Source organism: Leiobunum rupestre, chromosome 6 (assembly GCF_980474605.1).
Source record: "Leiobunum rupestre chromosome 6, qqLeiRupe1.1.hap1, whole genome shotgun sequence".
NCBI lineage: Eukaryota > Metazoa > Arthropoda > Arachnida > Opiliones > Sclerosomatidae > Leiobunum > Leiobunum rupestre.
In genome coordinates, this window is record NC_143389.1 from 47,423,156 (window position 1) to 47,436,129 (window position 12,974).

Here is a 12,974-nt window from a genome sequence, read left to right on the forward strand (position 1 = left end):
TGTTGCGAAAAGATCAAACTATTTTGTACCTGAGAACTTATAATTAGTACATGAGAACTTATAATTAGTACCTGAGAACTTATAATTCGTATCTGAGAACTTATAATTCGCACCTGAGAACTTATAATTTGTACCGGAGAACTTCTAATTTGTTCCGGAGAACTTAGTATTTTAACACAAAAAGGAATTATTTTATCTAAAGTGTCTTGTCAAAGTTACTTTATAATTTGTGTGTTTTTTATTTTATTTTATTTTATTTTATTCTATTTTTTGAGTAAGAACTCGTTTGAACACTGGAAATTTATTACCTGCTGTGCGCCAATTTTGGAGCCGCCCTGTTACAAAAGGGTGTACATTTGTACGGCTAAATAAAAAAACCTTTAAACCTTTAAACCGTAGTTTTTCTATCGAAATCTAAAAATCTGTTTACATCTTTCGGATAATGTAATGTAGAAATTTTAAGATTTATCGGCGAAAATATATGGCAGTTATCACGGCATAAGTTTTACAAATATTTTGTATTATACCTAAAATTTCGACCTATTTATTCAAATTAGCTCGAGTTCACCCAAAATGGTTTTTATTCCCCCCTATTTGTCCAAAGCATAGAAATCTCATAGGTAACTAGAATGCTGCCGCCTACGGCCGAGCTTGACGAAAGTTCGCCTTGAACCTTCAGCCAATGAGAGGCCGTAGAGTGGTTCCGACAAGGAGGATTATTATCCTCCTTGGATCGGCTACTATAGCGGGAGATAGGTGACGTCATTCTCTCTAGTGACATTAAATTCTTGGCAGAACCACTCTTTGAGCTCTGATTGGCTGAGATCTGGCTATCGTCTGCCACGGCGTTTGGCCCATTTGCCAGTTACACGGCAGCATTCTAGTTACCTATGAGATTTCTATGGTCCAAAGTAATCCCAAAATGTAAAATTTACTATTTTTTTAATTTTAATTTTTTTTTTATTTATTGAAGTTTTGCAAAGGGGAGACCCTTAGAATTTGTCATTTTCACATGCTATTTTACGTAGACTTTTTCTCATTTTATGTTATCAAAAATATTTTTGGTTGTTATCGCAAAACGGAAGCCCAGCGTAACTTTTCCCTTTAACGGGTTTCATGTTACATCTAGGTCTAACAATCACCCAACTTTGAACAAAATCGGTGAGAACCACCTCGGGTCGTCTCCTCGTTAGTCTTCGTTCTTCACTTAAAGGGCCCCACCGCCGCCACCGGTGTTTGAAAAATTCAACTAGAAAATCACGTAGCAGACGACGTGCGGGAAACTGACGAATTTCAAACGCCGGTGGGCCCCTTTAAGTGGCTGAGAAAAATCGACGCCAGAAATCGATTTACTGTGGGTTATAATGTGTAATGGTCACACAAAGCATACTCGTAACCTCCGCCGTAAATATGATAATACTCTTACTCATCTAATTTCCAGTAACCCCAAATCTTTTTACTCTCATATCAATAAGTTTCGGACAACTAGATATAAACTGACTGAAATACAGAAACCTAATGGTTCCTTTACATCTTGTGCCTTAGAGGCGGCCAACGTCTTCAATGACTATTTCTAAAATGCCAATTCCCCCCTCTCCACTCACTGTCGACCCGCCACATACATTTACCTCATTCACCGGTAAACCTACCGATATTGTTCGCTTGCTTGGCAGACTTAAAATGAATAAGCCTCCAGGATCAGATGGTCTTCATCACCTCTTATTATGTAATTGTGCTCAATCTCTTGCTGCCCCCCTGTATTTAATTATTTCCCTCTCTTTTGAACAATGTGTTTTACCCCAGTCATGGAAAACAGCGAATGTAACCCCTATCCATAAAAAAGGGTCACGTACTCGTGCACCTAATTTCTGTCCCAATAGTGTTCCCAATCAAGTGCCTAAACTATCTGAATATCTTGTACATGACGAGTTGACTGACTTCCTGCACTCCACTAATTTTTTCTCGAGAGCCCAACACGGTTTTTTAGCTAAACGCTCTTGCCTTACCAATCTTTTATCCGTCACCAATAATTAGTCCCTATGGCTCGATCAGGGCCTTGGAGTTGATGTCATTTTTCTTGACTTTGCTAAGGCCTTCGACTCGCTTCCACCTTGGCTCCAAGCTTCCACATGCTGTCATTATTGACGGCTTTTAAAATTCATTTTGCGCGTGAAAATACCTCTACATGTTATGGTCAAAAAAGCACGATCAAGAGATGTATCTGTAGTGTCGCGCGCTAAAACGTCATTTCAAAATCCGCGATGCTGGCGTTTCCGGAGATGCGCTTGCGTGGTTGACTAACTATCTCTCTGGCCGTAAACAACGTGTGGTAGTGCATGGGAAGGCAGCTGCTTGGTAAAATGTGCATTGTGGTGTACCACAAGGTTCGGTCCTTGGCCCATTATTGTTTAACGTCGTTATAAACTCCCTTCCCGATTCTGTACGTGACTGCTTTGTAGCCCTGTTTGCTAATGATACCAAACTGTATCAGCCTATACGTTCAATCCCTGATTGTCAAAAATTACAGTCTGATCTTACTGCTGTTGTCGCGTGGGCTACATCAAAGGGCCTTAGTTTCAATGCTGAAAAATGTTCAGTCTTACACTTAGGAAACAAAAACCCCAACTCTGTTTATACTATATCTGGTTGCCCTATCAAAACAACTCTCTCTGAGAGAGATTTAGGCGTCATGGTCGATCCGGGGTTAAAGTTTTCCAGTCATGCTAACAAAGTCACTAAGAAAATACGATCCACTGCTGGTATAATCCGTCGTAATCTCCTCTTTCGCTCTCCTAAATTAATCCAAACGCTCTATAATTCCCTTTTTCTCCCCCACATAGATTACTGTTCTCCGGTCTGGAAACCTCATTTACAAACTTACATTTTAGCCCTTCAAAAGGCGCAGAATTCCTTCTACAAACTTTCATATAAACTATCTAAACTCCCAGCCCCTACTCGTCTGCAAAAGCTGCACATCGATCCTGTTAATATTCGTCATCGCCTCAATAACCTTTGTTTACTTCATGACTTCTTTTACAATGATTTACGTCTTAACTTCGCTGATTTTTTTACTGTTAACTCCTCCCATACCCGTGGCCATTCCCTTAAAGTAAAGAAACCGCGTGTTCTCACCTCCCACCGTCTCAACCATTTTGCATATGATGTTATCCACGACTGGAATTCGTTGCCCCCGGAACTCGTCACAATTTCTAATAAAAATACTTTTCGCAATAAAGTTGCTAGTTACCTCCGTGGTTAAAAACAAACCCTAAAATTCCACGTTCACTGTTAAAATTCGAATTTCATTTTTATTTTTATAGTTCAAAATTGTCTGTTTTATTTAAGTATGACGTGAGTAAGGGAAGAATGACAGTCATATACCAATTATATACCATATGATGGTATTTTTGGTGGTATGATGGTATAATCGTATTTCATTAATTTGGTGGTATGATGGTATAATCGTATTTCATTAATTTGGTGGTATGGTGGTATATCGTATTTTCATTACTTCCGGTTTTCGGTGGTATATTTAAATTATTGAAGAATATAAAGTTTATCTTTTATAAAAATACTTAAAGCTTACACTTGAATTATCTTAGAATGAAATCTTAAATAAACAATGATACTGTATATAAAGGATTTCACGAACGGGGAATTTATTATTCACGTCAATTCCGCCACTCTTTCAATATCGGAACGAGACGCCACTCCCGGGGTCGGGGTCAGGTTCGGGATCGGGGTCCGGGATTTAAGGGGTGAAATGAGGGTAAAATCGCCGAAAAGTCAATGTATTTATGATATTTCTCGCGACGATTTGTTTTCTCATATATCAACATATTGTGTCCAGACCAGCTTGTTCATTTATCTCTGCTTATCGCGAAAGACACTTGAACGTATATCTTATCAAGCTTTATCGTACGGAATAAGTTGAAATGATGTAAAAATTGATAACCTAGGCGGCGCGTGCGCAGATTACCCCGGGGGACGCGGTTAATTTGAATTTAAGAGTGTTTTGACGTCATGGAATATTCGTTGTTAAAGTAGAATGGAAATATTTTTAAACTTCATTTTAATATCATTGTAGTACGCTTGGCACTTGAACCTATCTCACGAGTATTTCTTAAAACGAATATCTCGATCGCGTTTTATCGTACGAAATAAGTTGAAATTATGTAAGTTGTATGATACTTGATAACCTAGGCAGGAAGATAGCGCGCGCGTGCGCGGATTACCTGGGAGGCGCGGATTGCCCGGGCGCGCGGTTAATTTGAATTTAAAACACGGATTCCCTCTCCGAAATAATTCATGTAACCAAAATTGGACCGCAAGTTTTTTTCTTTACTAAGTTACGTTTAAAAGAACCTTTTGTAACAATTCCAATATGTAAATATAGGTATAAGGATTGAAAAAATACTTAAAGTAAGTGGTTTTACTGATAAACTCTAAAGGAATTTAACTTTAAAGGGTATCTTAGATTATTGTTTTTAATTTTATTCAAGTTGAAAACGTATTAAGAGTCCTTCAAAGTACTATAAAAGGATTTTATTTACGAACTAAATTCATATTTTCTTCAAACTTTCAATTCGCTTTTTTTTTTACTATTTAAATACGGTAAAATATAATTCTTATACACAAATATAGTCAGAAAGATACTATAAAACACTAAAATTAAAATTAAATTAAATTTGTGTGGATAAGATTTGTAAATATCATTTTGAAACTAATAACTTTCACGCTTTATTTAAGTCAAGCCAATAAAAACAATTACCTATATTTTAAACACGGTAAAATATAAATACATTTCCGATATGTAAATAGGTAGAATAACACTATGAAAAATTCCTTTTTCTACTTTTAATACGACAACACACAACTCTGATACGCAAATATATACAGAAAATATAAAAAAAATTACTCTACGTTCGATACGTTAAAATACATTTCCGATACCCAAATATAGATAAAGAAATACTATAAAATATAAAAAGGTAGAAAAATACTACACATTAACCATTATGAATTTAAGCTTACAACATCCTTCACGTATAGAGCATAAAAAAATACTACAACAATCTCTATACTCTACATTCATCACGTTAAAATATATTTCCGAAATGCCAATATAGGTAGTAAATACTACAAAATCTCTATACTCTACCTTCAATACGTTAAATTACATTCCAATATGTAAATATAGGATGAAATATACTACAAAAGCCTCTTTTCTTGGCGTTCAATATGTTAAAATAGATTTCTGAAATGCAAATATAGGTAGTAAATACTACAAAAGCCTCTTTTCTTGGCGTTAGAATTGCTTCTAGTGTTCGGCAGTCGATTAACTTTTATCTATGAATAAAATAAGCTCGGCTATATTTAAATAACATTTATTTAAATAATCAATAGTTAAATAAAAATTGTTAAATGTTTAAATAATCGAAAGTGAATAAGCCTATTTTTTAAATAAAACAAACAATTATTTAAATAAATACCACTTTTATTCAAATAAATGCTTGGTTGCGTAAAAACACAATTAAATAAGTTAAAATGATATTCTTTTTACCAACGTTTTTTAAATAAATCGGAAAATTTGTGGATAATGAATAAACAATTTCGAACACTAATTGCTTCATTAAATTATGCATTTGTTCTTTAAACAATACCTGAATTTGAAATTATATAACATAAAAAAAATAGTTTAAAAATAAAACTATATCAAGGTATTACACTCGGGTAAAAAAAATAGTTGCATTATGTTTTTATATTTCTTTCTTAATTACAGTGATGCTTAAAAGCAAACCTCAAATCTATAAAACAAAGAGTTTTTTTTAACAAGGGATAAAATTATTTTAATAGATGCTTTGGTGACATCTAACGGCGGCAATGGACAATAATAAACAAAATACTAAAAGTATCATGTGTTATTAAAATTTTAATTGCTATATTATATTTATGGTATGTACTTGAACCCATTATGGTATTTGAAATAGCTTAATATATGAAGAGAGTAAACATATTTCTTAACACATAGAAAGCGTTATTATTTTTATAATTTATTAATTAACTATTAATATGGTTACATTATTTGCATAGGGTTCTTAGTTAAAAAGATTCGAGTACCTTTAAAGCTCACCAATACATAAATGTAATATTTAGATGCATAATCTTATCGGTATTTATATTATCAATAAACACAAAAATACAAAACCTGATACATTAAATTATGCAGAGTCCTTCGAAGTACTTTAAAAGGATTTTATTTACGAACTAAATCCATATTTTTTTTTTCAAACTTAGAAGTTAGTTTGTATGAAATACTTTCTAATACCTGAAAAATGGACTTTAGAGTGGATAATTAAGTATTTTTTCAATCCTTATACCTATATTTACATATTGGAATTGTTGCAAAAGGTTCTTTTAAACGTAACTTAGTACATTAATTTATTTTGGAAGTTCAAAACGTATTAAGAGCCCTTCAGAGTACTATAAAAGGATTTCATTTACAAACTAAATTAATATTTTCTTCAAACTTTCAATTCGTTATAATTTGAATTTAAATGAAAACATCATGGATTATAGGTGCGTAATCTACTATTAGACCGAACGGATTAAAAAATACTTAAAGTAAGTGGTTTTACTGATAAACCCTAAAGGAATTTAACTTTTAAGGGTATCTTAGATTATTGTTTTTAATTTTATTCGAGTTCAAAACGTATAAAGAGTCCTTCAAAGTACTTTAAAAGAATTTTATTTACGAACTAAATCCATATTTTAGAAGTTAGTTTGTATGAAATACTTACTAATACCTGAAAAATGGACTTTAGAGTTGATAAGATTTGTAAATATCATTTGAAACTAATAATTTTCACGCTTTATTTAAGTCAAGCAATTACATTTTTAAAAATGAAAGAAGTTAAACAATATAAAAATTTGTAAATATTGTAAATATTTTTAGGTAATAAAGAAATTAAGAAATGTTTTAATTAAAATATCTTTCATTTTCTACTACATTTTTAAAAATGAAAGAAGTTTAACAATATAATTATTCTAATATAATTTCAAATTCAGGTATTATTTAAAGTACAAATGCATAATTTAGTGAAGCAATTCTTATTTAAATACTTTTATTTAATTAATTTGTGTATCTGAAATGTATTTATTGAAAAATAAGTGGGTTTTACTATTTATCACGGTTATTTTTATATATATATATATTGGAATTGTTACAAAAGGTTCTTTAAAACGTAACTTAGTACATTAATTTATTTTAGAAGTTCAAAACGTTCAAAACGTATAAAGAGTCCTTCAAAGAACTTTAAAAGGATTTTTTATTCACTATATAATCAATTTTTGTTTTTCAAACTTAGAAGTTAGTTTGTATGAAATACTTACTAATACCTGAAAAATGGACTTTAGAGTGGATAATTAAGTACTTTTTCAATCCTTTTACCTATATTTACGTATAGGAATTGTTACAAAAGGTTCTTTTAAACCTAACTTAGTACATTAATTTATTTTGGAAGTTCAAAACGTATTAAGAGCCCTTCAGAGTACTATAAAAGGATTTCATTTACAAACTAAATTAATATTTTCTTCAAACTTTCAATTCGTTATAATTTGAATTTAAATGAAAACATCATGGATTATAGGCGCGTAATCTACTATTAGACCGAACGGAGTAAAATAAAAATACTTAAAGTAAGTGGTTTTACTGATAAACTCTAAAGGAATTTTGGAATTTTCTAGAATAGCAAAGTAAAACTAAAACGTAAACCAAGTTTAAAACGAAACTAATAACTGGGAGAAAGGTTGAAGTAACTTTTTTGATTTTTCGTTTTTTAATTTTTGAGTTCCCTATATTATTATAAACTAAATTAAATATAATTTTTGAAAATTTGTGATAAAAGATCTGCTCCTTCGTGTTTTACATATATTTAAAAACTCGAGATTTTAATGAATTGTTTTCAAAGCATGAAAAATATAGCAGATCCTTTGATTTTAATTGTAGTTAGTAGTTACTTAAAAAAAGAAAAGTCGCTAGCTGACTTGGAGCTGGTGTAGTTAAATTTTAAAAATGTGTATTTTAAATTTTGTTTGTAAACGTTTTTTTTGAAAAAGTTTAGTATTATAGTTTAAATTTATTAAATAAAATAAAATATAAATTATACATTTGGTTTAGCATTTTACTATTGCATGTAAAAGTAACAGTAATTTCAATTACTTTTTTAGTTTTTTTTTTGACAAATATGCAAACTATTTAGTTATTTCAAAAACAAATACGTCGAATTATTTGGTATTCGAAATACTATTGGTTAGTTTTTATATCTTTAATTTTATTTTTCAGAACAATTTCTCTTTGTCTAGCTACTTCTAACTTTAATTTAGATGGCCTTAAAGCCAAGTATTTAACAAATTTTGTAACCAAGTAGATGGACCTTTAAACAATTTTTCAGTCATGTAGTCAAGGAAATGTTCAAATATACGTGTATTTGGTCATTTTGATGGTCAAATAGCCCAGTATGGAACTGCCAGATGATAGTCAGACGTTGAGACGCGGGTGGCGCCCGTGCCCCAGCGCCGTCGACGTCTGAAATGTGAAATGGGGCACCGACGGGGCTGGCGCGGACGCTGGGGCACGGGCGCCACCCGCGTCTCAACGTCTGACTATCATCTGGCAGTTTCATACTGGGCTATTTGACCATCAAAATGACCAAATACACGTATATTTGAACATTTCCTTGACTACATGACTGAAAAATTGTTTAAAATTCCATCTACTTGGTTACAAAATTTGTTAAATACTTGGCTTTAAGGTATCTTTCTGACTATATTTGTGTATAAGAATTATATTTTACCGTATTTAAATAGTAAAAAAAAAAGCGAATTGAAAGTTTGAAGAAAATATGGATTTAGTTCGTAAATAAAATCCTTTTAAAGTACTTTGAAGGACTCTGCATAATTTAATGTATCAGGTTTTGTATTTTTGTGTTTATTGATAATATAAATACCGATAAGATTATGCATCTAAATATTACATTTATGTATTGGTGAGCTTTAAAGGTACTCGAATCTTTTTAACTAAGAACCCTATGCAAATAATGTAACCATATTAATAGTTAATTAATAAATTATAAAAATAATAACGCTTTCTATGTGTTAAGAAATATGTTTACTCTCTTCATATATTAAGCTATTTCAAATACCATAATGGGTTCAAGTACATACCATAAATATAATATAGCAATTAAAATTTTAATAACACATGATACTTTTAGTATTTTGTTTATTATTGTCCATTGCCGCCGTTAGATGTCACCAAAGCATCTATTAAAATAATTTTATCCCTTGTTAAAAAAACTCTTTGTTTTATAGATTTGAGGTTTGCTTTTAAGCATCACTGTAATTAAGAAAGAAATATAAAAACATAATGCAACTATTTTTTTTTACCCGAGTGTAATACCTTGATATAGTTTTATTTTTAAACTATTTTTTTTATGTTATATAATTTCAAATTCAGGTATTGTTTAAAGAACAAATGCATAATTTAATGAAGCACTTAGTGTTCGGAATTGTTTATTCATTATCCACAAATTTTCCGATTTATTTAAAAAACGTTGGTAAAAAGAATATCATTTTAACTTATTTAATTGTGTTTTTACGCAACCAAGCATTTATTTGAATAAAAGTGGTATTTATTTAAATAATTGTTTGTTTTATTTAAAAAATAGGCTTATTCACTTTCGATTATTTAAACATTTAACAATTTTTATTTAACTATTGATTATTTAAATAAATGTTATTTAAATATAGCCGAGCTTATTTTATTCATAGATAAAAGTTAATCGACTGCCGAACACTAGAAGCAATTCTAACGCCAAGAAAAGAGGCTTTTGTAGTATTTACTACCTATATTTGCATTTCAGAAATCTATTTTAACATATTGAACGCCAAGAAAAGAGGCTTTTGTAGTATATTTCATCCTATATTTACATATTGGAATGTAATTTAACGTATTGAAGGTAGAGTATAGAGATTTTGTAGTATTTACTACCTATATTGGAATTTCGGAAATATATTTTAACGTGATGAATGTAGAGTATAGAGATTGTTGTAGTATTTTTTTATGCTCTATACGTGAAGGATGTTGTAAGCTTAAATTCATAATGGTTAATGTGTAGTATTTTTCTACCTTTTTATATTTTATAGTAATTCTTTATCTATATTTGGGTATCGGAAATGTATTTTAACGTATCGAACGTAGAGTAATTTTTTTTATATTTTCTGTATATATTTGCGTATCAGAGTTGTGTGTTGTCGTATTAAAAGTAGAAAAAGGAATTTTTCATAGTGTTATTCTACCTATTTACATATCGGAAATGTATTTATATTTTACCGTGTTTAAAATATAGGTAATTGTTTTTATTGGCTTGACTTAAATAAAGCGTGAAAGTTATTAGTTTCAAAATGATATTTGAACAAAATGAAGTTTAAAAATATTTCCATTCTACTTTAACAACGAATATTCCATGACGTCAAAACACTCTTAAATTCAAATTAACCGCGTCCCCCGGGGTAATCTGCGCACGCGCCGCCTAGGTTATCAATTTTTACATCATTTCAACTTATTCCGTACGATAAAGCTTGATAAGATATACGTTCAAGTGTCTTTCGCGATAAGCAGAGATAAATGAACAAGCTGGTCTGGACACAATATGTTGATATATGAGAAAACAAATCGTCGCGAGAAATATCATAAATACATTGACTTTTCGGCGATTTTACCCTCATTTCACCCCTTAAATCCCGGACCCCGATCCCGAACCTGACCCCGACCCCGGGAGTGGCGTCTCGTTCCGATATTGAAAGAGTGGCGGAATTGACGTGAATAATAAATTCCCCGTTCGTGAAATCCTTTATATACAGTATCATTGTTTATTTAAGATTTCATTCTAAGATAATTCAAGTGTAAGCTTTAAGTATTTTTATAAAAGATAAACTTTATATTCTTCAATAATTTAAATATACCACCGAAAACCGGAAGTAATGAAAATACGATATACCACCATACCACCAAATTAATGAAATACGATTATACCATCATACCACCAAATTAATGAAATACGATTATACCATCATACCACCAAAAATACCATCATATGGTATATAATTGGTATATGACTGTCATTCTTCCCCTACTGACGTGTACACCTGCTATGTATTATTCTTTTTGTTTTATGTACCTGTTCCTGCCATTGTTACCGATGCTCTACTACAAGCCTATTTTTGGCTTTTTGAGCAGCTCTCTCTTGAATAAATAAATAAGATGTGTGGCCATTGTTACTAAAAGTCCACTTTTTTCCAAAAAAGTCCAGGCCAGGGGAAAAACGTGACAATGGTGAATGATAAATGAATATTGCACATAAAAAGTTTTATTTAAATTTTCAAACTATTCCTTTTAGAATAGTAACATTATACTTAAATTTTCCATAATACAACAAACAAGTCAGCCCAGCCGTAATATTAGTTCTACATCTGCCAAATTTAAGGACAGCAATTTCATGCCTCATGAATCAACGTATCGTAAACATTTGTGGCCTCAGCGGTGGCCGATAAATAAAATGACTTTTTCTTTTGATCCCTGAGGATATCGTGATTCAGAGAAACTTTAAAGGGTAACTATTCAATGTTCATACCACATAATCCAAACTTGTGACCGCCGCTTTAGGCACGGACATTCAATATACAGGACGAGTCACCAGAAATACATGAACCAAAATTATCAGCGTCCTATTTCTCTAACATGGGAGGCAAGTTCCCCGTTTTCCCCCACCTTAGTGGCCACGTGCCACCTTCCCCTCTTCGAAAAGAGAACCTCCTCACCTCCGCGGCGAAGGTTTGAATACGCTACCTGGCGACGGCCGAGCGAATCTTTCACGAAAAACAAATAAATAAATAAAATATGATGCTGGGGAAAAATTACAAGTGCATCATGTGTCACAGTGTCAGTGGAAGAAAGGCTGTCACCATTAGAAGAAACGTCCAAGGAAAAAATAGTTCAAACAAATATCATCGTAATCAGTTGTTATTAATTAATGAAGCCCAGTTAACGACTAATAAAAACTAGACTAACTTGACTACGTTAAGAATTATAAACAATAAATATTTGTATTATTTTGTTAAAATAATTGTACTTGTTTTATTTGAAATATAAAACTGAATAGCAACGTAAAGGTAGCCTTACTCGTAAACGAAATCATCAATTTTATTTCTTATTTCTACTAGCTCATTTATCGTGGTTTATTTCAGTTTCTTCTTCTTCTTCTGTAGCCTTCTGTTTCTTTGGTCTACCCATATTCTTTGCTACTGCAGGCCTAAATATTTTTATCTGGGTTTCATATATCTTAAGTAGCTCCATTAAGTAATTGGTATATTTTCTAATTCTAATAAAACTAATTATTTTTATGATCTTTCAGACATAAATGGTCTGGTAAGAATAATTAATAAGGTTTTAATTTATCTACTTTTAGCTGCAGCTACCGCGTTCCACAGTTCCACTGACCTCTATCAAAAACAAAACACGGCTAAGCCTAGGTTTGCAGACCACGTTTCTCACGATTTTCTTCGATGAAATAATTTCTCTTAGCCTCACTAGATGGCGGTCTAGTTACCCGTGGTGCATTCGAAATTTTCTCTGGAGTCGCGGGAGGCGGAAAATTAACAAGGCCTCCCTATTTAACCCTCCCCTGTCGCACGGGGAATTGCCGCCCGAGAAAAATTTGTTCGCTGATAATTTCGGTTCATGTATTTCTGGAGTCACTTAATGGAGTCGCCCATGTTTTTTATTCTCGCCTTACTTGTCCCAAAATCTGGCAGTACTGAAACAAAATTTATCAGTTAAAAGGAGAGACGATGTAAACAAACAAAATGGCGGAGCCGAGTGTTATTTAGGCGAGCTTTAGCCTTTTACTATTGTC